This window comes from Canis aureus, chromosome 30 (assembly GCF_053574225.1).
Source record: "Canis aureus isolate CA01 chromosome 30, VMU_Caureus_v.1.0, whole genome shotgun sequence".
NCBI classification, from domain to species: domain Eukaryota; kingdom Metazoa; phylum Chordata; class Mammalia; order Carnivora; family Canidae; genus Canis; species Canis aureus.
The window spans coordinates 26,364,979-26,390,644 of NC_135640.1; the positions used below are offsets into that span (position 1 = coordinate 26,364,979).

At 37.8% G+C, this 25,666-nt stretch overlaps 1 protein-coding gene and 1 long non-coding RNA gene across 15 annotated transcripts in view; one reads left to right on the top strand and one right to left on the bottom strand.

The window, feature by feature from the left end:
* The window catches only part of APP (amyloid beta precursor protein), a 262,507-nt gene that overhangs the window by 223,355 nt on the left and 13,486 nt on the right, over positions 1 to 25,666 (bottom strand). The gene's annotated exons all lie outside the window — the stretch shown is intronic.
* The window catches only part of LOC144301802 (uncharacterized), a 467,418-nt gene continuing 453,524 nt past the window's right edge, over positions 11,773 to 25,666 (top strand). For all 8 annotated transcript variants that reach the window (XR_013368689.1, XR_013368684.1, XR_013368682.1 and 5 more), the window contains exons 1-2: positions 11,773 to 11,955; positions 16,466 to 16,652. This is a non-coding gene — a long non-coding RNA (uncharacterized LOC144301802). The remainder of the gene's footprint in view (positions 11,956 to 16,465; positions 16,653 to 25,666) is intronic.

The following is a 25,666-nucleotide window of genomic DNA, read 5'->3' on the forward strand; positions in this document are numbered from 1 at the left end:
ATACATAAAATGGATAGCAGGTCATTTGTTGTAAAAAAAAAAAAAAGAGCTAATCAAATTGACTCTGCTTGGATTTAGCAGGAAGAAAGAAGGAATTCCGGTGTGGGAGCTTCCAGAGACATCCTGAGAAACTGAACTCATGAAAATACAGCACTTGATATCCCCTGAGAGCTAACCCCACAAAGACGTCTGCTCCTTATTCAGGAATCCTCAGAGAGGATTTTCTGCTCTAAAGAAAACACTGACTGTATAACCAGATTATGACATACTTGGTTTAAAGACTGTCTTATGCCACTTGAAATAGACCATCTTTCCTCATTTATCTGCAAGATGTCTGCCTGCCAAGTTGTTTCTAAGAGAGATACACTAGTAAGGACACAGTGTCATCATTCCCAGTCACAACCTGCAAGCTCAGTGAGGCAGATCTGACTCACCAAGTTGACACAGTATTTTTGAGCCATCTAAGATATTTTAAATAATGCAGGTTTAAAGTGTGTATTGTAAGGTTCATGAAGTCCACTCTGATAGTTTACCATTAGTGATTGACAAGGATTCTAAACTGAGTGAAGGAGCTAGAGCGCATTGCAAGATGTCAATAATTTTTGATTTGCTTAGTCACAGTGTATTCAATACATTTCTTTAAGGAGAACTTCTCTTACATGAGACATTTTTTTTGTTGCAAGCTCATACCAGTGTTATTAATCACTAAGTAATATAGACTCCAAAGGGCTTGGTGGAGTTTAAGACATGTTTAAAACATGCCTCATTTAATTCCTAAATCAGTGTTCTCAAAACCAGTTTCCAAGAGATGTTAACAGTTATTCCCTGCGGCAAAGGGGAAGGGGTGATTCTTTTGTCAAACACATGTGGGAAATGGACCCTTTGAGATGTATCTGGAAGGCTTTGTGAAAATCCTATAATAACGAAGCCAGTTTAAATTTTTTTTCTATCAAGCTTCCCAAATGCATTTGGCCATGGAAGCCTTCTAATGTAACACATTTAACATTTTTGGAACGGAATTTGAAAAACAGGCTAAGATATTTGAAATGAATGGCCAAGCAAAATGTAACCAGGTCATTTTGAGTAAATCAAAATAAATAAAACTAAAAAGAAGTCTCACAGGGAACAACAGTGGGGTGCCCGAGGCAGGGGGCCGTCCATTGGTTAAGGGTCCTATTCTTGATTTTCAGCTTAGGTCATGATCTCAGGGTCAGGGGATCGAGCCCCTCACTGGGCTCCATGCTCAGTGTGGAGTCAGCTTGAGATTCTTGCTCTCCCTCTGCCCCACGCCCACTCATGCTTTCTCGCCCTCTCCAAATAATAAAATCATTTATAAAAAAGGGGAGGGGAGGAATCAGGGCAGGGAGTGTCACCAAGTGCCCACAGAACTTAGGATAATAAAAGCATCAGTTCTGGCTCTAGGCACAATAATTACATGACATGCAGCATGCAGAGCAAGAAAACAGATGATAAGAATAACTGTGCCCCCCACCAGAATATTTCAAAAGCAAATCACGGGCATTTAGAAATGCACAAAAAAATAAAAATCAAGAAGTTCATAAGGTTCCAATACAGTGTGAAATTCTAGGACTTTAGTCTTTTAAACTATACAGGTAAACTTAATCAATGTGGCTTATTACAAGTAAAATTGGATTTTCATTTAATGAAATGAATGTGAGATGGCTGATGACGACTGCAAACCCTGAAATCACATCCCTGGATTCCAATATCACATTTGTAAAATTCAACAATGTGATACTAAGTAAAAATAATGAGGGGTAAAAATCTCGAAAAGGCAGAAGTTCTCCATGCCCTAACTCTAAACTAAAAGCACATAACCAAGAGTTGAAAAAATTAATGCTTTTGTTTCCACAACACGGAGCATGAACTACTGACATCACAATAGAGAATACAAATAACCCTTGATTTTCTTATTTTCACACAAGTGAAAGAGAACTCAGCCTGATTCCTGAATTAGATTTTCTTTTCCATAAAGGAAAGGTCTTTAGAAGACCGTTAGAGATCTTTATACATTGTCTTATGATATTGGGGAGTTCAACTATGGTGATAAATACAAAAAGCACCAGTAAGTAAAAAATTAATTAACATAATACCCAGAACTTAACTGTTTCTTAAATACTGTTTTCCTTAATTAAATATCACATTGAATGGTTGTACTCATTTTCACTATAAAGAAGTAATAATTTAAAAAGGGAGGGTGGGGCTGCCTGGGTGGCTCAGTCTGTCTTCAGCTTGGGTCATGATCCCAGAGTCCTGGGATTGAGCCCCTCATTGGGCTCCCTGCTCATCGGGGACTCTTGTCCCTGTTTTCATGCTCTCTCTCTCAATCAAACAAATAAAAATCTTAAAAAACAAAAAATAAAATTAAAGAGGCAATAAAGTGTTCGATGTCACATGAAAGCCAGACTGATGATACTTCCCATTAGAAATGAACAGAGACTGTAATTCCTATGAAGGTTACATTCAGAAGCAAAACCAGACATTATAATAACAAATAACTAGCCTTATCTGTTATGTTTAAAACACAGAAGAATTTTTTTAATAAAATGCTCTAATTAGGTCCTCTGGTTATTCACAAATTTGATTTAAAGCTTAAAACATCTATGAAAGAAGACCTTCTCGTTTTGAGTTTCTGTTTGAAGACTGGCAGTGTTGTTTCTCTGGAGGTGGCACTGCATTGATGTTTCAAGGAATGACAAAACTTCTGCAGGAAAGAACAAAGACTCTCTTCACAAGGAGACAGGCTTGCCCATGACAATAGTGAAGCTGAAACAGACCAACTAACAATTCTCATTGAATTTTAGGTACAGGCTCTGCAAATCCTACATCTCTCCATGTTTTACAATACCCAAAATCCTCAGAAAAAAGCTGCTTCGGGTATTCACAATATTCTACAGGGCATTCTGTAACATTAAAATATTGAGGAATGACTAAACTGTTTGGCTAAGATTATGCTACAGGCAAATTCCTGTTTCTAAATGTGTCAGGTCTGGACAGCACAAATATGTGTGCTTTAACACCCAAACAAAAAGACTTTACTTCTACTTAGCAATTCATATTTTTAGTAGTAAGTGTTCCCTTCCTTCCTCCCTCGCCACCACAGAAAAGCAGGGAAAAACAAAATCTACTTAAAACAGCCCAAACCATCTTTGAGATGCGAGTTCCCTACTAAGATAAATTCTATTCTTTTCCTTTGAGCACACCTATTCCTGGGTAATATAAATTTATGTTATCAATAAAGTAGTGAAAAGGCCCATAAAGTAAAACACTTCATTATTTACTCAAGGAACACCAAGGTTTTCTAGCAAAATGTAAACCATTTTATAGTTCACTGTGATTCTTTTTTTTTTCTTTAAAGATTTTATTTATTTATCCATGAAAGACATACAGAGAGAGAGAGAGAGAGAGAGAGAGAGAGAGAAGCAGAGACACAGGCAGAGGGAGAAGCAGGCTCCACGCAGGGAGCCCAACTTGGGACTCGATCCCGGGTCTCCAGGATCACACCCTGGGCTGAAGGCAGCGCTAAACTGCTGAGCCACCAGGGCTTCCCCCACTGTGATTCTATAAACTTTTTTTTCCTCTTAAAGACAATTGGGTCTAGAACCACAGATTCAACCAGTCACTCAAAATATTTGTTGGCTCCTTTTACGAAGCCAAAACAAATTATTAAACTTTTGCAGAGACATCAATTGTGCAATGGAGGCATGCTTAAATCGTAAAGGAAAAAAGAAAATGTTTACTGTGCTATGTAAAATTCAAGCATTGAGGGATAATATTTTATAGCCAAAACAGGCTACTCAGTAATAACAGAAAAACACCCAATTATAACAAGCTGCTCTAAATTACAAAGCCTAATTTATTGACAACTGATTTGAATATCTAATTCAAACTATCTAAGAGATCCACCTAACTGATCTCATCAGTGAGATTATATAACAGTTATATATAACATGATATGGTTGAAAGCATAGTTTGGCATCTCAAATCTTCAGAATCATGAATCACAAAACTCAAATTTGACACTCAATTTATTACAGATGAGGCTCTACATTACACAGTTAGTGTGAATTAATAAGGGTTTTTTTTTTTCACCTAGATGTCGTTTTCTAAAACAAGGAAAATTACTAAAACAAACCCCTCAATATATTTTACAGCTACCAATAAACAAAATATCCATCTAGTCTTTTGATGACAACTGATCAGTCAAGCTCTGCCACTAGATAAAGAATTAATCTTGTAAATAGGGACAGTTAAAACAAACTCAAGAAAAAAACTGCCTTGTCATGGTAAGAAGTCCCTGCTTCATATATGGCATTTGAGGCTCACCAGAAAGGACTCCATGTAATGGGAAAAAAATGTTTAAGTAATATTATATATGCCATATGCCTTAATTCTGATTTTAGCTCAGCCTCATAATGAAACCTGCACCTTGCACCCATTACATAATTCAGCAAACTAAAACTCATTAAACTAAAATCTACAAGGCCCCAGTGCACTGGATTAAGACTTTAAAAGTCCAAGATATAAAAGTCATCCCTCTTTAAGTAATTAATTTTAGTCTGCCCCCACATTAAAATAAAAATCTCTCTTACTCCTTATCTAACGGCAGAACTTTATATATTTTCTATTATGCAGTATAAGATACCTGCCTTATTACCTGGATATTGGTTTAGCATCCACAGCAAATATTTATCTCCGTAAGTCCTTAAATTCACTGGTATAGTGCTTGCCCAAAGAACACACAAATATTTGGTTACTTCAACTGAGTTTTAAAAAACCCAAGAAATTGTGTTACCAAATACGGTATTTTTAGTTTTAAAGTAATTTTTAAAAGTTTATTTATTTTCAAGTAATATCCACACTCAATATGGGGCTGGAACTTAAGACACCAAGATCAAAAGTCTCATGCTCTTCCGATTGAGCCAGCCAGGTGCCCATTAAAGTGATTTCTAAGGAAAATCATTTGTGTTCACTCTCAAAAGAACCCCTTGAGTGCCTATATTAAAATCTAAGTGCAAAGACCCCCAAAAGCAAAAATGCATTAAAAACTGGATTTATTTGATACAAGATAGTAAAGAAATGCGTGATTTCTGAGTTCATGTATTCTACACTAGAAGTTCACTATATACATACACTTCACTGGTAAAGCTCGACATCAAAAAGATAAATCTGACAGCTCCTGAGTAATCAGAAGGAAACTATTAATATTGCATATGCAATTTTTATTAACACACTTGTCATGACATTTTGATTTTAGGACTCACCTAATGTTTGTGTGATGCTAGATGAAGTCTGAGTGTCTTAATTATTCATTACAATTACTGGGGAAATTAATCATTAAATCATGGATTACATGTACAATCTTGTTCCACAGCTTTTTGGCCATTAGAGCTGATTAACAATTAGAATAAAGGAAAATGCTCCCTTTTCAGTATCAAACCAATCAGAACTAATACAAGAAGATTTTCCTGCATCAAGATAGAGATGTTTTGGCTGCCTAGATAATAAATAAATCTCTCTGCCTGGCTCTGATCTGGAACTTAACTTGGTTAATGACTGATTTCAAACATCTGCAAAATGACATTCAAGCTTCCATACTAACTTCTCTGATGCTGGAATTTCTTTGCAGGAATTTCCAAGATGTTGAAGAATATTATTTAAAGGAAAAGTGATGTTTTCCCGTCTATGATTATTTACATATATCTGTTTCAAATTCTCACCCATTATTTTACATACTCTAAGCAACATCCTAAACATAAAAAAGTACTGAGAATATAAAATCATTAGTATTATTAATATCTGCAAATTCGACAGACAGCCTTAGATGCTTTAATCATTTAAAAGTCAGCTTAACAAAGCAGAGAATTAACTCAAACAGGTAATCAAGTGACATGGGGGAGGAACAGGATGGAGGCTATTTTCTGAAGCAAAATTAAAAAAGAAAAAATCCACTCTTGAAATTGTTCCAATGGGAATTTTCAGCTCTTGTTAGTTAACACAATGTGTGAACACTTTTCTTTTAAAAACAATTTGCTTTTCACAGCAATTTTCTAAGTGTGATTCCAGGAGACAGTGCAGAGCCACCCATTTGTTGGCTTCAGTTTCCACCCCTTTGTCTCAGAATGGTAATAATAATAATTTCCCATGATTACACTGTAGAATTTACTGTGAATAAGTCAAAATTTAGAATAAGGTCTGCCTTTGGCTCAGGTTGTGATCCCAGGATCCTGGGATTGAGTCTGCATCGGCCCCCATAGAGACCTGCTTCTCCCTCTGCCTATGTCTCTGCGTCTCTCTCTCATGAATATATAAATAAAAATCTTATAAGATTCAGAATGAGGCTATGTCTTTAACACACGATTTAGAATGATTCCCCCAAAAAGCATAACTGATTATTTTCTTGAAGTAAAGCTATATTGTATTTCTTAGAACCTAAGCGTTGCCAAATATCTAAAGTAAGACTAATAAATTTCACCACTCCACTCTCAATAGGATTCTCAGTCAAAATCATCCCCCATCTTGACATTTTCTCAGGTCTCTCTGAATGTATGACAGTGCCCATTCTCCATTATTTTTAAAAATATTTTTATTTATTTCTTTACAAGAGAGGGAGGGAGAGGGAGAGAGAGAGAGAATCTCGAGCAGACTCTACATTCAGCGTGGAATCAGATGCTCATAACCCTGTGATCATGACCTGAGCCGAAAGGATGCTTAAATGACTGTGCCACCCAGGCACCTCTCCCCCAGTATTTTTAAAGAACTCACACAATTGCTACTGAATAGGTGGCGAGGGATACCATCCCTTATAATTATGCTTTGTGCATAATCAGATAGCCAGCCAAAGATAAAACCAGGATTAGAATTACCTTCTTAAATTCTTAGCTCATCAAGAAGGTAAAACTCATGAATATTACTACTATCTCTGCAGGAGCAGCACCAGACTTTCTTAGCCAGGATTCAAGACTTCTCCAATCTATCAGAAAACTTACAGGGGCTGAAAGCAGTCTCCTGGGATGCAAGACTTCCTGTTAACTCAAGGACATTCAAGTACGTATCAGTGGAAATCATTTAATTTTCTACCACTTCCTAACTAGTAACCATAGAACCATGAAAAAAATATTCAAAACCAGAAGAGTTTTCTCCTGAATTCAATGCAAATTCAATCCAACCACTCCAAACTCCAACCACCCCCTTGTTTTAAACCACCCAAAATTTTCATTTTCAATTTCCACACTAATACATGAAGAAAAATACAAACTACTTGGAGAAGCCAACATACCCGCTATCGTCTCAAATTCATTCTGAAGTATCTTCATTTGCCAAATGGAGAGTCTTCCATCAGATTTTAAGTGCAAGCCTTCCCTGGAAGACACTGGAGGTCTAAGAGCCTTTGCCTGCCTTTACCTCCTTATCCTAGGCTTCTATCTTCCCAATTTCACAAAACCAAGAGTGTTTTGTATACATACTAGGAAGAAGCAATAGAGGAAACAAGAGGTAGGAATTTCTGGAATTGTTCTGGAATTGTCTTTTAAAAGTTTCGTTGGGGTGCCTGGGTGCTGCATGAGGTTGAGCATCCAACTCTTGATTTCAGCTCAGGTCATGATCTCAGGGTTATGAGATTGAGCCCTGTCAGGCTTGACGCTCAGTATGGAGTCGGTTAGAGATTCTCTTTCCCTCCCACTTGTGCTGTCTCTCATTCTCAAAAAAAAAAAAATAAATAAATTAAAAATAAATAAATCTTAAAAAAAAACCCTTTTGTCATATGCATGTCTGTGCTCCTCTCATCCTGCACTCCCCCACTATGTCTGAATGAGAAACACACATGTACACACATGCCTCCACATATCTAATGCACTTCCACGCACCAAACTCACCCACCCCACACATGCACACGTCCCATATACTACCCCCCATACCCCCCACACAACCCCCTCACCACACACACACACGACACACACGATACGCAATCACCAATCACAATCGATCTTAAACAAATATATACTCTAATGATTCTACTCTATCCTGATGCCATCAGGCTCTAAGGAATGCTATTTTTTAATGTGTACAAAATTATTTAGGTTCTAAGTTAGGGTTTTGCAATGTCTGGCCCCCTAAGAAAAACTGACATTTGAATAAGGCAAAAGTCTGAACTCCATGATTTCTCTTCAACATCTACAACAATCTGATTCATAAATAATTTCAAAATGTGTATTTTTAATGAGCAGTGAGTTTACCTCAGTCCACCTAATCTATTTTCAGAAATGCTGTTGGAAGGCGCCTGGGTGGCTCAGTCAGTTAAGCATTTGCCTTTGTCTCAGGTCATGATCCCAGGGTCCTGGAACTGAGCCCTGCAGTGGGCTCCCTGCTCAGCGGGGAGTCTGCTTCTCCCTCTGCCCCCTATACTAGTGCGTGCTCTCTCTCTCTTTCACTTGCTCTTTCTCTGAAGTAAATAAAATCTTTTTTTTTTTTTTAAAGAAATGCTGTTGCAATAATTTGTGCTGATTACTTCCTTTTATCTAAACCTTGAACAACCTAAAGGTAGATAATGAACTAGAACACAGACTGGTTAGCTTATTTCTAACCTAGAAGTTAAGTGTTGGTCCTGACTTCAAGGCACTGTCTTTCACTGTTAGATCTATGAAGAGATTACAATGATCTTCGCCCAATTAACCACAAACTGGCCCCCTTAGACAACTGGTTTTCAAACTGTCCCCTATGGAACCCTGGGGTTCCATAGAGGTGCTTTAGTATTTGAAAGGAAGCTAAAACAAAGGCACTGGTTTTTAAAGTTTCAATGAAAACAAACAAGCTTTTTAAAACCAATTTTATAGCTTAAGGTCCCACTTAATCTATATTTTTGTTTGAAAAAAATTGGTTATGTTACCTTATTTTTTATTGCAAGTGAAAACCCATGCCCTGTATTATAATTGGACTAATGTTATAATTAGAAGAAGAAATTTGCAACTATGTATGGTGATAGGTGTTAACCAGACTTAGTGTGGTGATCGTTTGCAATATATAAAATATGGAATTGTTATGTTGTACACCTGAAATTTATGTTATATATCAATCATACTACCTAAAATTTTTAGTAGAGATCACACTCGAAGCAGTTTCAAGTTGCTATAAGATAATTTTCACTATCACAAAACAAGTAGGTGAGACGTGGCCTGGGGAGAGGCAGCTTGTCATCATAACAAGAAAACACTCCCAGCAGGACCCTTTCCCTGCCAGGAATCACAGAATTGCAGAGGGTGAAAAAGGAAAACAAGAGAGCAAAACCAGATAAATTTTAGGAGCTATAACCTCTTACTTAGAAGCAATAGATAGAATTACAAAAGGAAAAAAAAAAGAATATAATCCTAAACTCTAAATAAGTCATAGTTCTTAAAACATTACTTAGCAGTAATATAAAAATATTCTGGTCACCCACCCCAGGGATAAATAAAAAGACAGGAGAGATCCTATTTCTGGTCTTTCATTTAGTGGATATGAGTCATGGCCTTCCCTAGGATTTTATTGATGAAACAAAATACACATTTGTTCTGTAAACAAAGGGCTTACTAGGGAACTTATTTTCCTCTTTAATGAGAGTTGGCCAAGTATTTCTTGTGGCTCTAGTGAATATTTTGGAAATTTATAAGAACTATAATATATTTTGTAAAACTTCTAATACCTAGTGGTCTTTTTCTTAGTTTACATTGCTCTAATTATAAAATCTTGCATCAAATCCATTTAGAAACCTATGGCCAGAAGTATATACAGGTAAAATGATATGATGCTTGAAATTCACGACAGAAAAAAAAAATGTTTATGTGTGTGTGCTGAAACAAGAACAAAATGTGATCAATTGTTGAATCTGGATGACACATTTCTTTGAAATTTAAAAAAAAAAAATTTAAATCCCTTTGAAAGGTTGTCAGATTATGTAAACTACCACAAATACTATTATGCTTGCTATAAGGATCAAAATATAGGATTAAACCAAAGGATTAAAAGAGTATAAAACGTTCTCCCCCCCCAAAAAAAAAACATTCTCCCAATTTCATAAATAATTTGTCAGTAGACAGTTTCCAATGGATACATTACAGTATCTCTTGCTCAATATTTACCAACTACAAATACAAAATGGAAGACTAAATGACTCAGAAAGCAAACTGAGGTTTGGTTGCTTACTATTTGATCCAAGGAAAGGGAAAAGGAAGACTTTCTTCAACTATATCGTTTACCTTCTTGGCAAGCAATGAGTGTTTGCAACTTTATGCAGACTGTGGGGAAATATTAGGACATTCTTATACAGTTGACCACTGGACACAAGTCTGAATTTCATGGGTCCACTTATACAAAAATTCTGTTTCAATTAACACAGTACAGTACTGTAAATGTATTTTTCTTATAGTTTTCTTAATAACATTTTCTCTAGCTTACCTTATTAAAATACAGTATATATTAGAGCATACCAACTATGTGTTGGCTTTTTACGTTATTGACAAGGCTTCCAGTCAACAATAGACTATTGGTAGTTTAGTTTTTGGGGACTCAAACATTATATATAGATTTTCAACTACATGGTGGTTAGGAGGGTGGTCAGTGACCATAACCCCTTTGTTCAAAAGTCAACTGTATTTTTAGGGGCACCTGTATTTTCAGTTGGTTGAGCATTTGACTCTTGATATTGGCTTAGGCCATGATCTCAGGTCCCGGGATCAAGTTCCACACAGGCCAGCTTGGAACCTCCTTGAGATTCACTCCCTCTCCCTTTACCTCTGCCCGTCCATGCTCTCTCTCTCTCAAAAAACGAAAAAGTCAATTGTACTTCTGTAGATGTCATATTACTTTGAACCATGATTTTAGATTGAGTCTGTACATTTTAGTATGGTAGGAAAGGCTGATCAATATCCTGAACTACAAAAAAACACCATAATGCAATGTACATAAAAGATCAGAAATAAGTAGGGAAGAAGGTATGTTAATGCACAAAATCAAGTAACTGGAAAGGACAGAAGAACTAATGGTGCTACCCTCTTGCCCTGAGAAGAATGCATTTTATCATGCAGACACACCTTAAATTCAAAGGTAACTCATTATCAAATAATTGTGCATAAAACCATCCTTTACCTTATGAAGGATGCAAAAGGCTGCTTGATCTAAAAGCTCAGAATCTGGTCAACATTTTGTAAAAGAAATTTACATTAGTGGCTTTCAGATTTAGCTTCCATCAGAATCCACTGAAGTGATTATTAAGTCACTGGCCCACCCCCAGACCACACTTTTAAGAACTATGGGCTTATTCCATAATTCATTCCTGCAAAGTACCAGATTTTTTAAAAGGAGCTACAATTCTTAAAAATCCAATACACAGTCTAAGAGAAACATCTCACTGAACAGAATTTTCAGGCAGAGCAAGAGTGTTTTAAAAAGAGTTATCACAAAGAGAATTGCATTTCAAGGACTAACAAATTAAATTGGTACTGAAAAATTTATAAATTTCATCCCTACATCATAGTTAAAATTTTTCTAATGTTGCAACTTACAAAAAGATACTAATGTCTGAGAACAGATCTTTACCTTACCCAAATGCAGACTTAAAACAATGCTTCCTTCAGAGAGCTCACACAGCTAAGAGGACCTGGCATCAGAGGACCAGTTTGAAGGGGGGGTGGGGGGGAGAGCTCTTGCTCCAATCATCTTCAATTACATCAGCAACTATGGAATGCTCCCTAAGATCAACAAACTGTTGCTGCAGTGACCACAACTGACCCAGTACGCATCAGAGCTTTCCATCCTTGGCAGTGTGAATCATCAGGGCATCAGAACTAACCCAATTCCCACTGGACAGAAGAAGGCCATGCTCTTCAGGCGTGGATCACAGACACTGGGACGAAGTGGAGAGGCGATGTAGAGCCAACAAGGGACAACCACAGCCTGGATAAAGTAACAATTTCCTTTTGTAAATTTCTTAAATGAAAGTGTCAGCATGGGGCAGGAAGAACAAAATGGAAAACGGCTGCTGGCTGAAATTCCATCTGAGGTTTACCAGTGAGTTAATTCTCACTAACTGCTTCTTCCAAATCAGACCTCTAAAAACCAGCTGCAGTCAAAATGACAGTTTGGATTTCAACAAATGCAAAGTCTTATCTGTGCCATCTGGACCAGAATGAGAATAATTTAAGTTAATCGAGATAGGAAACCTCACTGGCATTAACACCTTTAAAAAATCTGGTTTATATATATAAAAAAAAAATAGTAATCTCGTAGTGGGGGGCTGGTTTGGTGCTGGTATCAATTCATACTTTTAACTCAATTCAAACAAATTATCTATTGAAAGGATGGCAACAAACATCATGGTGTGTGGTTGGGTTTAAAGTAAGGTTAAGCTCCCTTCTAGCTTTAACACCAAAAGAAAATTCATTTATGTAGACATTCTAGAGTAGAAAAGAGAACAAATTTGGAATCAGACCGCATACGCTTAAATTCTAACCCCAAACTGTGATCAGGAACAAAAGGACCATGATTTGGGCTCCTCATCTGTAAATTAGGGAATAAAATTGTACCTACCTCATAGAACGCTGTGGGAATTAAAAGAGCATGAAAATTGCTTAACAAGCAAAAATAGGAATGCTCATGATGACATGTAAATCTGAAGTTGCAAATACCAACACCAAGAGTCTAATTACAACTTTTAGAAAATTACATGTCATTTGTCCACTGTATGAGCCTCAGAAGTTTGCAAAAACCACAAATCAACTTGAATGTTACTTAATGCTTTATGAATAGGCTGACAGTGTATTTTACAATTTCCTGATTTTGCCTACATTTTAGGCATGGCCACATTAGAAGAGGAAAACAAGCAACAAAACCAAAGGAAAAATATTAGGCTGCTTTTAATTTTCTAATGAGAATCTTTATCCGCGAGGTACCTGGGTGGTTCAGTGGTTGGGCATCTGCCTTTGGCTCAGGTTGTGATCCCGGGGTTCTGGGATCAAGTCCCACATAGGGCTCCCTGCAGGGAGCCTGCTTCTCCCTCTGCCGGTGTGCGTCTCTGCCTATCTCTGTGTCTCTCTCATGAATTAAAAAAAAAAGAAAGAAAGAAAATCTGTATCTACAGGGCAGGGTTGTGGATGACTAAGTTCTTTTACTTTGGGGACATAGCAGGGGACTAAGGTTACGTGTTGTCACTTATAAACATGGGTGTGTACGTGAGCAGAGCCATTAAAAATGTCTTGCAAATGTTATGAGCCAATCATCAATGTTGGCTCACGGCAGCGGTGGTAATAATAAATATTTACTGTGTGTACACTATGTCCTCTGGGCTGTGTTATTTCTTTTAATCCTAACACCCCTAGAAGTTAAGGTACTTTTCTAATTAGCCCCATTTTACAGGTCAAGAAACTGAAGATCAAGGGGAGTTTTAAAAAATAAACAATATAAAGTTATTCCATGAAGAGTTTCACAAATAAAGCTTTCAAGAACTCAGAAAGGCAGGGTGCCTGAGTGGCTCAGCTGGTTAAGCATGTGCCATTCCACTCAGGTCATGATCTCTGGGTCCTGGGATCGAGCACCTGACCAGCTGGCTTCCAGCTCTGCAGGGAGTCTGCTTCTCTCTCTCCCTCTCCCTCTCTGCCTGTCCCCACCATTCTCTCAAATAAATAAAATATTTTTTAAAAATATTTCATTTATTTATTCATGAGAGACACAGAGAGAGAGAGAGAGAAGCAGAGACACAGGCAGGAGAAGCAGGCTCCCTGCTGCGAGCCTGATGTGGGACTTGATCCCAGGACCCTGGGATCAAGACATGAGCCAAAGGCAGATGCTCAAGCAGTGAGCCACCCAGGTGCCCCTAAATAAATAAAATCTTAAGGAAAATAAAAAAGAATTCGGGAAAGCAATGAACTATTGTGCCAGATCAGGGATGGTCTCTGACCTGCACGGAAGGCCACTCCCTCAAAGATAAGCAACCGTCAAGGGGCACATGTGTGATACCAGGTCACACTATGTAACCTATGGAAAACACTGCATGGGGACGGGTAAGAATAGCATACACATGTCAGGTCCGGATGACAGGGTACACAAAAGGAATTTTTGCAACCATTAAGGTGATTATGCTGGCATTTCAGTGGAACATGCTTGGTGGTTTAAGTGGCTTGATAAGTAGCAACAGGGGCTTCTTTAAAGCTAGCAGGATCCATTCTGAACAGGTGAACTTTTTTTTTTTGGCTGCCAAGTGGGGCATGTTGGATAATTTAAGAAAGCTGCACCACCAGACTTTTCCCTAGCCTGATGCTTCTTCACATGGGCTTTACTAATAAAGTTGTGGCTGGTTTGCTGCAGCAACACGTCTCTAAATGGATATATCACGTGTTCATTTTCACCAAGATTCACACCTTTCTGTAGAACCAGTTCAATCCTGTTAGATGGTCCCCTACTCAAAATTAAGATACTGGGGCACCTAGGTGGCTCAGTTGGTTGAGCATCTATCTGCCTTCGGCTCAGATCAGGATCTTGGAATCCTGGGATTGAGCCCTGCATCAGGTTCCCTGCTTGGTGGGGAGTCTGCTTCTCCTTTCTCTCTCTCCCTCTGCACCCCTCCCCACCCTGATCATGTGTTCGAATGAATGAATGAATGAATGAATGAATAAAATAAAATCTTTAAAAAATTAAGAGACCATCCCTCAGTATTACTTAAGAAAATAAATAGAAATATATCTTGCCTGTATTTCAATAATCAGCAAACCTATGGGGAAACAGTCAATACTGTATGTATATAAAAATAAGCCACTTAAACACTTAAGTTACACAGAAATTTAAAATATTTATTCAAGGTCAAAGACAGCTTTAGAAAAATTCAGTATTACTTTACTGGCCACAACCAACTTTTATAACCAATGTGGAATGGGAATAGATTTTGATAAGGTTTTCATCCATAAAGAAATCGTTAAAAAAAAAAAAAAAGAAAAGAAATCTTTAATGGGGGATCCCTGGGTGGCTCAGCGGTTTGGTGATCCTGGAGTCCCAGGACTGAGTCCCGCATCGGGCTCCCTGCATGGAACCTGCTTCTCCCTCTGTCTGTATCCCTGCCTCTCCTCTCTCTGTGTCTCTCATGAATAAATAAAATCAAGAAAAGAAAAGAAAAGAAAAGAAAAGAAAAGAAAGGAAAGGAAAGGAAAGGAAAGGAAAGGAAAGGAAAGGAAAGGAAAGGAAAGGAAAGGAAAGGAAAGGAAAGGAAAAAGGAAAGGAAAGGAATCTTTAATGTTTAAATCTTTCACATTTAAGCCAAAAAAACTTTAAAAGGTAAGTACAAAGATGTCTTCAAAAATAATGAAGTTTTGAAAATCAAAAGTTTTTGGGTTACTGTCCCACAGGAGCTAAAGAGGCACCATAGGTCAAGTCACTTCCACATTAAGTACCAGGAGCCTGAGACCCAACCTCCGCTGTGCTGTTTACTATGATTTGGGAGCAGATTACTGCAGCCTCACCAAATCTAACTTTGTTCCTATTTTGAGATAGTATTTGCCCTGCCTCTGTCACCAAGGAATGTTCTTCATATTTCATATTTAGTTTACATTATACCCCGATACAATCTCAATTTACTGCTTTAATTTAGCACACTGTGCAAATATTTTGCATCTTAGGCAATGTATGTTTTATTATAATTTCCCACACCCAAATAGTTATTAAAAACAATTTGCTACTAATTTAGTAGGGTCTACCTTCAACATTTAATTAATAAAGTCAGTTATAGTTTCCATTTGTTAAGAAAATCTAAAATAAGTTTAAAAACAAGTATTTTATTGCAGTGCTTGGGTGGTTCATTGAGTTAAGTGTCCAACTCTTGGTTTCAGCTCAGATCATGATCTCAGGGTTGTGAGACTGAGCCCTGCATTGGCCTCCATGCTGAGTATGGAGAGTCTCCTTGTCCCCCTTGTCCCCCTTTCTCCCACCCTCTCCCCCCCTTCCCACCCCCCTCCTTGCATGTGCTCTCTTTCTCCAAAATAAATAAATCTTAAAAATAATAATAAAACAAGTATTTTATCATGGTCCATTCTTTTCACTTTCTGTGTTAAAATGCCCAGTGTAAATTCAGTAAGAGACAGAACATTTCCATTCAATTGATGAGAACTCCATAGCTTGCATCAGTATCAACTTCTGAAATGATATTACAAGTGCCAACAATAGAAATTTTGAGTTGAAGGAGTTGCTTTGTGATGTTCAATATAGAGCAAATGAGAATGAAATAATTATTTACTTTCAACAGCAAGTTTTGATGTAGCAGTTACCCATGAAACAGATGAAATTCACTGAAATGAGCTAGTTTTATGATACAATTAAATTTGCTATTCTCAACTTTATAAAAGTAACGTTCCTTAGTCAACTGGGAAGATAATAGATATTGTATCAAAATACATGTCTTCCTAAAATTAGACATGTTTTAAATAATGAACAGGATGGCTTGTTGTGGAAAGAAGTTCCTGAGGTCAACTGTTCCAAGCTGGCTGACTACCACCTACCAGGAATCGCAGAACAAGGGAATTACACAGCCAAGATGAGGTGGCACATCGTAGTAGGGCACCTTTCTAAAGTGTCTGCATTGTGACAAAGAATAAAAAATATAGAAGGTGATAATGTAAAAAGTAAGTATGTACTACCTTCTTCTCCATTCCACTGTCTCGTTATCAAGAGGCATTTTGTTAGATACACTTGATCTTTCAGAGATGGTCTATGCAGCCACCATCCTTATTAGTATAGATGTGAATATCCCCAACTATCAAGATATGTTCTATGCACATAAATTTTGTTCTATATATAAGATGCTCCTCAATGTAACTTATTATGCTTGCTTTCTGCAAATTCCTTTTTTCACTTAACACTATTTTAAATGTATGGTGGAATTCTATTCCAGTTTGGTACAATAGTAAAAAATACATTTGTTTAAAGGATACAATTAATGCTCTAATAGTGTCCTCTTCTTTTTAAGATTTTATTTATTTTTGAGAGAGAGAGAGAGAGAGAGAGAGCAGGAGCAGAGGAGAGGAAGGGCAGAGGGGGAGAGGAAGAAACTGAGCAGGGATCGGGACATGGGGCTTGATCCCATGACCCTGGGATCATGACCTGTGCTGAAGGCATATGCTCAACTGGCTGAGCCACCCAGGTGCCCCTAATAATGTCCTCTTTTGTGGACAGTCATACAATACATTATGCTACTAATTCCTAGAACTGCTAAATTGAGGGGTATGCTCATAAAGTTCTGAACAATTGTTCTTGACTGTACCGGGATGCCTGAATGGCTCAGTGGTTGAGCATCTGGCCTTTGTCTCAGGTCATGAACCTAGGATCAAGTCCTGTATCAGGCTCCTCGGAGCCTTTTCTCCCTCTGCCTATGTCTCTCATGAATAAATAAAATCTTAAAAAAAAAAAAAAAGAAGAAAAAGAAAACTTCTGTACCATTGACAGTAGAAAAAAATGTGTTTCTTCACATTCTTGCCAGCTCTGGCAAGACTCCTCAGTCTCTGCCAACTCGATGGTTAAAAAATGTGTTGTTTTAATTTGAATTTCCCAGATTACTAATGAAATTGAACACAACTGCATAGGTTTAGTGGCTATGTATATTTTTTCCTGAGTACTATCTATTAAATATATTTCCTTTGTTTATTTCAATTCTCTCAGAGGCTCATAATGAAACATGTATGGCTAAAATTATCTCACTGAATTTATTTCAGAAGAGCCCAGTGAGGAAAAGGAGTTTGGGAGTTGTTTACCTAAAATAATGATAGATAATAAGGTTACTAATAAGTTTATGATTTCTGAGGCTGGGTGACAGGCACCAAAGGATTCTCTTCTCTTTTGTATGCTTTAATTTTTTTCATAATAAAAGTTTTTAAAGTGTTTTGCTCATTTTACTCTTAAGATGTTCATATTTAGTATTTCTAATTGATTTGTAAGAGCCCTTTGTGGATTAAAGAAATTTGCCCTTTGTTATAGACTCTCTAAATATTATAATCAGCCAGCTTCTTTCTGCGGACAGATATCCCAATACCACTTAATGAATAATCTTTTCTCCTCCTGATGTGGAAAACCACCTTTATCCTGCATTAATTTCATATCCTGCATTAATTACATAGGAATGTAATATTCATACAAGTTTATTTCTACACTTCCATTTTGTCCTATGGATTTGTCTTTACATGTGCTATGCAGTTTCAATTTCTGTACTTTTTACGTTTTTCTTTAGATTTTTCTGGCTCTTCTCACCCAATGATTTTCCCATATGACTTTTTAAATAATTGTGTTGATTTTCCTAAGTGTCTGTTATAAACTTCCCTCCCTATACAGATGCCTCTTTAACCCAGTATAGTTTGGTCTTTCCTTTTACATCAGTATATTTTCATAGTTCCACCCAAAGTCTCATCGGTTGCATTCAGGCTCTGAATTCACTTGACATACTGCTAGCACACAAATGTTAAATAATTCTCTTCTCAGGGTAAAAAAAATACATATATTTATTTGGCTACTGTGAAAGGTCAAACTGCCAAAACAGACTGGTATAACATTTGAACACAACCACTTATATAAGCCTTATTTTTATGAATAAGCACCTGACTAGAAATGTAATAAAGGAGCATGTCATAACCAGTCTCAGGCGAAGGGTTTTAAATATAATACACTAATTTTAGTCAGAAGCATTTTAGTTTTACTTTATCGGTCTACAGTTTCAAGGAAGATGTGGCTTCTTAAAGGGAAAAACACCATTTATATGGCTTGATTAATTTATTAGAAATAAGCAGCCGAGAGCATCTGTTTTCACAGAGCAACTGTTAAATTAATCCATATTAAGTCAGCCTCAAAGCACTTGGATGCTGCCACAGGATGTGGGTGTAACAGGATCGCAAAGACTAACATCTGATGGGGCCTTACATATGCCGGGTCAGAAGGAAGATTGGGGGCTGGGTAGGGGGGTACAGGGAGAGAGTACATCCTTCTAGAATTAAAACATCAAAACCCCCAGCAGTCTCATGGGTTTGTGTTGAAAAAAAAAAAAAAATCCCTCCCCCATCCAAAATAAGACCGTGCCCTAAAATAAAACCGCCCCAAACTAAAAAGCATACCACTACATTCAACTCACATTTTGTGGATTAATGAAATTTACGAGTCACCTGAAACCACTAAAGGCACATGGTGATTTTTCTCCTGAATCTAATGTCCGACTGACACAAGTAGAGAAATACACAGATAAGATGTGAATAGAAATGCACATCTCTAATACAGAGTCAATGCACAAACAAGCAGGTCCAGGAGCTAAAGTCCTGCTACTACCATTTCAGGAATCTTCTGCAGGTGCTAGAAGCCAACAGATCCCCTCAGCAAGAGCTCTCAATTACCTCCTTTCCAGTCCCCTGTGACATGTGGTAAACAATCCCTTTGTTTTCAAAGGAGTTAGCAGAGATCTTTGAGAGACAGCCATCAGGAATTCTGGAGCTGTCTCCAGCTGGTCTAAGCAGCCAGGGCTATCACTTGTGCAGGGTCACTGCTGAAAATGCCAAGGAGGGGCACAAGGAGGAGTGGCAGGAAAGGGGCCAGGCAGGAGGGCCGCATCCTGGACAAGCATTCTTTACATTCCTTTCCAAGTGGCTTTTCTTCTGGGTTCACAGACATTTCAGTCTCTAGCAATTTGACCACAAAGTCTTTGCAGAATTTTAAAGAAGTCATTGGTGTTTTCAGACGTTAAGAATGTTGTCAATGAAATGTGGAGATGCTCCAGCCTTCCAGCTATTTGATAGCCCTGAAACGTGAAGCAAGGCGGTGCAGTGCCACCGTAACTGGACCTCTGTCCCAGCCTCTGCATTCACAGGAGTAAAGCATTGCCAACTGGAACAGGGACAGCCCCAAAGGGTCAAGGAAGAGATGTTACAAAGAGGCTTGCAGTAAAAATCTGAGCCATTATTCAGAGCCTGCTACTGGCCAGGCTCTGGACTGCCTACCTTCTTCTTCTTAATTCAGTTTTTCTCCCAACCAACCTATTTACAGATACTTTGTAGATGTGGAAATTTAGGTTTAGGTAAGTTAAGTCATTGTCCTGTGGTCGTGGTGCTCATTAATAACTGAAGGAGTTTATGGACTCCAGTGCAAGGTCTAAATGCCTCCAACAGCTATAGTCTGGATTATTCTATTTGGGGTGAGAGAAAGGGAAGGAGTAAGATTGGGACAGAAGGAGTGGTTGCAGAGGAGGGGGAAGACGCCATGTGAAGACATCAGGGCTCAGAAGTTCATATAGGTGAGGCTGGAGGGAGGGGAGCACAGACCTGAAGGCATATTTCTTATGCCTTATCAAGCGGTGGCTGTAACAGCTTGCTTCCTCAAGGAACTAATTGCCTTGTCCAAGAAGGACTGGCTGAACTCCACCCATCATTCCATTCTGCTAGAGGAAGGAGATGTGAGTGGTTAGGAGGACAGACAGTAAAGACAAAGTTCTAACCTGGTTTGTGAACTCCCTCCCAGCTGAGGATACTTGACCAGCTTGATATACAAAATGGTGATGGAAGTAGCTACTTCCAGGATGCTGTTGAGGATACACGAAAAGTACTTCTGACAGTGCTCAGTCATAGAGAGAGCTATATAAGTTTCTTCTTCATCTTCTAGCAAAAGCCAAGGAAGCATCTATTTTTACATATGCTAAAAATAAAGGTGTTTATCTCAGAACTTATGAATCCCAACAATATGACATGATTGACTGCCAAGTTTCTAATGGAAGTTCTTTTAGTTGGAACAAAGAAAAAAAAAAGCCACACAACAAACCTAAAATAACTGTAAGAGAGTATCTTTAAATACAGAGGCAAAGGTGAATTATTATATCCTGGGAGAGCTGTTTTAAATGTTTAGAATACAAAATGTCTTCCATAAATTCCTTTTTATTGAAAAAATATTCTTCCCCGAGACTGAGTAAATTCAATATGGAAGGCAATATTAGTTTTTACAAGTGATTCATCAATGCGAACTGCTACTGATAAATTATGTATACATAATTGGTGGGACATTAGTGACAGTTCACATACTTCTTCAGACAGCATGCCCCAGCACCGTCCCACCTCACAGCTTTTGCATTAATTGTTCCTTCCAGCTTGAATACTTAAAGGAGAGGAGAAAGTTTTTCCTCCAGCCTCATCAGTTCAGTAACTGGAGCCATGCAAATTAAACTGACAAGACAGATCAACAGGAGAAAAGCCATATAAATTTTATTTGATATATATATATATATATATTTTTTTTTTTTTACATGGGATGGGGGGGTAGTGGAAAGGGAAGGGAAGCTTTATTATTGAAAAAAAAAATGAAAGCCCAAAAGAAGCAGGTAGTTCTGAGAGGTTATATTCCATTTTAACAAAGAGCAGTAGATTGTGGAGGCATGACAAGACTAAGAAAAAGGTTTAGGCTTCTGAGGGTAGCATGTATTCACTAGATCTTACAGTATTATATTTATTCGCAGTAAGTAAAGAATAAATAAACAACATAGTCCCTGCTCCAAAAATCTAGAATAGGAAATAGAAGACTGGTCTATTGACCATGTCCATAACCTCAGAAAAGGGTCTGTGGAGGAGGCATCTCATCACACATAGTTAAAGTTCTTTCTTTGTGGCTAAATATTCTTAACCTTTGGAAACTTTTTTTTTTTTAATTTATTTATGATAGTCACAGCAAGAGAGAAAGAGAGAGAGGGGGGCAGAGACACAGGCAGAGGGAGAAGCAGGCTCCATGCACTGGGAGCCCGACGTGGGATTCGATCCCGGGTCTCCAGGATCGCGCCCTGGGCCAAAGGCAGGCGCCAAACCGCTGCGCCGCCCAGGGATCCCCCTTTGGGAACTTTATAGAGTAAATGTTTCTGATACTTTTTAGCCACATGAAGTCAGGAGACACTTTAAAAGCAGGGAAATGGGAAAGAGGATGCTTTATTTACATCTATGTAATCCCATAACAAAATTAATGCTCTCATTGGATGGCTCCAGTAAACTGAAATCACAATTTCAGTGATGTCTACGTTGAAGCCTGGCTATGTCTGCCTGTCAAATCTCACAACTTCTTACTATCAAAACTTCTTCCTACAGAAGTGATCGTGGAATTATTAAATAAGATGATTGCTTGATGGAATCACTAGGTCAGGTTTTCCTTATTTCTCTGTTAACCTCTAATGGTTTCTGTTCATCTCACTTTAAGTACTACTTTATAGTTGAAGGATCATCACACTGAACAGTCCTTGAGGGCAGTGATTTTGATCATTCAATAACAACTTAAAATATTGGGACACCTGCATGGCTCAGTCAGTTGGGCATCTGCCTTCAGCTCAGGTTGTGATCCCAAGGTCCTGAGATCAAGCCCCGTGTTGGGCTCCCTGCTCAGTGGGGAGTCTGTTTCTCGCTCTTCCTCTCCCTTTGCCCCTCTCTCCCCACCCATGTTCTCTCTCTCTGTCTCAAATAAATTGAAAAAAAAAAACTTAAAATATTAACAGGTATTTGGTGCATAATTCTTCCCTACATCACTACTTCCAACCTAAGTTTGTGTTGGAAATGCCAAATTAAAAAGCACATGCCCCAAAACTATACAGTTCCTTTTGCCATAAACAGACTCATAGATCCATTGGATAATATATTTACAAAGAGTTTTTAATAGCCTAAGATTTAATGTTAAGAAGTAAAATGCAGGATATAAGATGGAACTTAACAGCATGATCTCAAAAATGCTTAAAAAAATTACATAAAACAGGTATTTGGGGGTGGTAGGCTTATGCATGCTTCTATACTTTCTCCAAGTTACCTACAGTGTGCCTGCAATACTCTTCTATTTAAAAAACTCTAACTTAAACTTCATAATGATAATATTTTTTTTAAAAAGACCCCCCTCCAAACATCAACAAGCTCTAAACTTCTGTTCCTCTTGGTTATATTTACTATGCAAATGTATGAAAAATTGCTAGAAAGTATCATGAATATTTTAAGTTTAAAGACAATTTTTTATTTATTTTTTTAAGGATTTTATTTATTTATTCATGAGAGACACAGAGAGAGAGAGAGAGAGGCAGAGACATAGGCAGAGGGAGAGGCAGGCTCCATGCAGGAAGCCTCATGTGGGACTCAATCCCGGGGTCTCCAGGATCATGCCCTGGGCTGAAGGTGGCGCTAAACCGCTGAGCCACCCAGGCTGCCCTAAAGACCATTTTTTAAAGCTCAATAGACAATTGCCACAGGAAACACAGTTATCTCTGTACTTTTAGGTCATTCCTACAAGACCTGAATCTTTTCTGTATTGTCCCATACATCAGCATTCGTGAAATTCAATTATTTTCTTCATAGAATGTGACAAAAATACAGTGCCTACTTAACTTAAAGATCAATAATGCCTTTGTGGGTAAAGGTTAGCCACAGATGAGAAGTCCTAAGGTTCAAATAGAAAAATGGTTAACTCTTCACCTAAAATCGCTAAACCTAAACACATAATAAACTTAACTGTTTCCAAAGCACTCTTACACAGTCTGTAAAATCCAGGCTGCACATATTTTAGAAAAATAACCTCTTAACTCTAAAAGGTTACCCATCATGCATTTTCATATTGTAAAACAAATACTTTACAGCATTTGTAAACGATCCCAGGAGCACACTGATCTCCTGCCTTCGCCAACCCATCCTGCCATGCAGAAAGCTTTCCACATTTGCTTACATTCTGAAAATAACACGTCAGGAGTGCACCGGGCTTAAGTTGTCAAAAAATATACTTTATAAATGGGTAAGAACTGTGGGCACACATATGGGCGGCCTTCCAAAAAATAAAAGAAGAAAAGAAAAAGGAAGGCTTAACCCTGTTGTTTCCAGGAATAGATCCCATCTACACAATAGAACATTTATAACAATGCCTTGTCGACCTTTCCCTTCAGTGGGCAGCTGAGAGTTCAGTGTTCAGAATCACATACCCTGCCCTGGATCCCAAAGGATCCCCCCCTCAAGTTCCTACTCCAACAGTGCACATATCAAAAAAGGTTCTAGATATACCTCGTAATTTTATTTACCCTGCCCAAAAAACCACAGTTTTGTCCAGATCAGAGCATATCTTCTTGAGTGGGCAAGATTTTAAGTGTCCTGGCTCAGTACTGAACTGATACCAACCACCTAACATTTGGGAGACATAGTAAAGTAGTCACAGCAACAGGCAACAGAGAAAGGGAGAATGAGGGTGATGAAGAAAGAGACCAGAAGTCAGAAGACAGGGACTGGGCTTTGATGCTGGGTAACCTAAGGTTTCTAGATTCCAGTTTCTTCATTTGTAGAGTGAGGGAACTTAGAAACAGCTTGTAGATACTACTTGCCCCCAAACCTGATTTTTTTTCTGAATAGCAGTAGGTTGAACTGGCCCTTCTACATATTGACTATTCAATATGGTGGGCACTAGCCATGTGTAGCTATTGTGGACTTCAAATGTGGCTAATCCAAGTTGAAATATGCTCTATGGATAAAACTCGGAAGACATATAGTGAAGAAAAGAACGTAATATATTTCATTAATAATTTTTAAACTGACCATATGTTGAAATAATATTTTGGACTTACCATGTTCAGTACAACACATTAACATTAGTATCCCATTTCTTTTAACTCTCTTACATGGCTACTAGAAAATTCTGAATTACATCTGTGATCCCATTATACTTTTATTAGACAGCTCTTCTTGAGGGTCAGCTCTGAGCATTACATGGAGGCTAGGGGAATTGTGAGATGCAATGACACCAGGAGAGCATCGGAACAGAACACTGCCATTCCGTGCTTCTTCGTCATTAGGACTTGGAGCTTACTGTCTCCACTGGAACTTAGAGCCTGTCTTTGCAGTTTCCTTTGAATTAAATATATAAAATGATGATTATTCTACTTCATAAAGATGATTATGATCTTTTTTTAAAACTTTCACTTGAATTTATAGGCACTAAAATGAACATGTACATTTTATTGGTACCTAACTAGAAACTCTTCCACCAATTTTTGTGATCATATCAATTTGTTTAATGTATTTTAAATGATCAGAAAAGTAGAGTTATTTCCAGAGAGCTAGTTTACTTAGAGATACAACAGGCTGTGAACAAACCTAATAAAATATTTATGATTCAGGTAAACTAAGAACCTCAATCAAGAAAACTCAAGTATTCTTCTCAGAACATATGCCTGAACCGTACGCTTCTTCAATGAGGTGATCTTAAAGATATACATCTAATTGCCTGAAAAATAAACTACCAACTATTTAAAGTCAATAAAACCAGCAATAGTCCCTAACTGTGCAATCCAGAGCCAACTAAATGCAAACCCATTTCAGACTGGGCTTAAATACAGAATTCAGCATAAAATGCACGGCCTTTGGTGAAATTAGTTTTTCAAATTCTACAAACTATATATGACCGTTATAATTATGCTGCAATTAAAGAACATGATTTTCTTTTATTTTCAATTTCTATCTACCATAATTTTGAAACAGTTTCAAATGTATACAATTACCACCTACCCTTTTTAGGGGGAAAGAAAAAGTATTAATTTCAAAATATGGTCAAGTTAACATGAGAGAAATATACATTCAAACACACAATGGCTACTCTTTCTGATTCTCATTATCATCAACAGCTATTC